This window comes from Symphalangus syndactylus, chromosome 1 (genome assembly GCF_028878055.3).
Source record: "Symphalangus syndactylus isolate Jambi chromosome 1, NHGRI_mSymSyn1-v2.1_pri, whole genome shotgun sequence".
Classification (NCBI taxonomy): Eukaryota; Metazoa; Chordata; class Mammalia; order Primates; family Hylobatidae; genus Symphalangus; species Symphalangus syndactylus.
Genome location: NC_072423.2, coordinates 151,360,292 through 151,362,000, shown reverse-complemented (window position 1 = coordinate 151,362,000; position 1,709 = coordinate 151,360,292). Strand labels below are relative to the sequence as shown.

Here is a 1,709-nt window from a genome sequence, read left to right as displayed (position 1 = left end):
TATATTGAAAGGATTATAAATCATTCTACTATAAAGATACATGAACACTACATTTATTGAGGCACTATTCACAATAGCAAAGACTTGGAACCAATCCAAATGCCCATCAATGATAGACTGGATAAAGAAATGTGGCACATATACACCGTGGAATACTATGCAGTCATAAAAAAGGATGAGTTCATGTCTTTAGTAGGCACATGGATGAAGCTGGAAACCATCATTCTCAGCAAACTATCACAAGAACAGAAAACCAAACACCTCATGTTCTTACTCATAAATGGGAGTTGAACAATGAGAACACATGGACACAGGGAGGAGAACATCACACCCCAGGGCCTGTCTCAGGGTTGGGGGCTAGGGGAGGGATAGCATTAGGAGAAATACCTAATGTAGGTGACGGGTTGATGGGTGCAGCAAACCACCATGACACGTGTATACTTACGTAACAAAACTGCACATCTGCACATGTACTCCAGAACTTAAAGTATAATTTAAAAAAATTTATAAAAGAAAAAAATACATATTTTTACAGAGGCCATACTAATCTTGTCTGTATCATCCCAATTTTAGTACACATGCTGCTGAAGCAAGTGCTATTTTATACTCTTTTGTAAGTTTTTTTACTATATGCGTATATTTTATTGATTTATTCCTTTAACTATTTCATACCTTGCTAAATATGCATATATTTTAATTTTTGTCAGCATATTTCGGGGTGGGCTTCTGAATCTTTTGAAATGCTTTTGTATTCCAAAGTTAACTTTTTTTTGCCATCAGAATCTAGCATTTACTACCAAACATTAATTTTAACTCATACACATTTCTGCAGTGTCAGGCTTACCCCAGTTCCAGGAAGGCCATCTTCCCTAACTTACTTGGTACTCATTTTCTTCCTCCTCTTGACTGATGGGCTCATAAAGGTCTTTGAATCCACACATTTCAGGCCCAGAGATGCTCAACACACACGTTCAGGAACCCAATTTCACCACAAAATGTATTTGAAACAAGAGTTTTGTCATCCCTCATTTTTTTTTTTTCTTTTTAGAGATGCGACCTCACCATCTTGTCCAGGTTTCCCCTGGGCTCACGTGATTCTCCTGCTTCATCCTCTCCAGTAGCTGGGACTACAGGCACATGCTACCACATCCACTTAATTTCTTAATTTTTCTTTTGTATAGTTGGCATCTCATTATGTTGACCAGGCTGATTTCGAACTCCTGGCCTCAAGCAATCCTCCTGCCTTGGCCTCCCAAAGTGCTAGGATTACAGGCATAAGCCCCTCTGGGCCTGGCCCTGTCCCTCATTTTTACTACAGATTCCAGTTATTCTCCTATAGCCATTTGATTGTGTTTATTGGTGGGCATGACACTCATCCTATTTAATTTTTTAAAAAATAATATAGCCCAGAAACCGATTTCATAAAAATAAAAAAACCTTTTTTTTTTTTTTTTTGAGATGGAGTTTTGCTCTTGCTGCCCAGGCTGGAGTGCAACGGCGCCATCTCAACTCACTGCAACCTCTGCTTCCTGGGTTCAAGCGATTCTTCTACCTCAGCCTCCCAAGTGGCTGGGATTACAGGTGCCTGCCACCATGCCTAGCTAATCTTTTGTATTTAGTAGAGACTGGGTTTCACCATGTTGGTCAGGCTGATCTCATACTCCTGACCTCAGGTGATCCACCCATCTTGGCTGCCCAAAGTGCTGTGA

The 1,709-nt window shown here is 40.1% G+C and overlaps 1 non-coding gene across 1 annotated transcript; it reads right to left on the bottom strand.

Moving 5' to 3' along the window:
* Positions 1 to 489: 489 nt before the first annotated feature.
* On the bottom strand, positions 490 to 593 carry LOC134732271 (U6 spliceosomal RNA). Its single transcript, XR_010115259.1, has one exon. It is a non-coding gene; the product is annotated as a U6 spliceosomal RNA (small nuclear RNA).
* Between the last annotated feature and the right edge of the window lie 1,116 nt (positions 594 to 1,709).